The following is a 411-nucleotide window of genomic DNA, read 5'->3' as shown; positions in this document are numbered from 1 at the left end:
TATTCAATTTCTGTTAGGCACATGTCTGTGGAACTTGTTCAGTTTGTGTCAGTTGTTGAATCTTATGATCATACAAATATTTACACGTTAAGTTTGCTGAAAATAAACGCAGTTGACAGTGAGGATGTTTCTTTTTTTGCTGAGTTTACAATCTAGTACATAGGTTTGGGGACACTTAGGCTGTGTTTACAGACAGCCCAATTCAGATATTTTCCCTATAATTGGACAGAATATTAGAATTGGGCTGCCTGTGTTAAAGTCAGACCATCCACAGTTATTTCAGGACATAAGTCACAGGCACAACATCACAATCTCAACCCTTCCAGCCTACCCACCTAAAAATAAAACCCCATCATGCTTCTCTTAGTAATCGTGGAGAGTGCATATTGCAAAAGCATACACAAGACACAC

The sequence above is a fragment of the Salmo salar genome, chromosome ssa26 (genome assembly GCF_905237065.1).
Source record: "Salmo salar chromosome ssa26, Ssal_v3.1, whole genome shotgun sequence".
Taxonomy (NCBI): Eukaryota; Metazoa; Chordata; class Actinopteri; order Salmoniformes; family Salmonidae; genus Salmo; species Salmo salar.
This window is presented reverse-complemented; position numbering follows the sequence as displayed.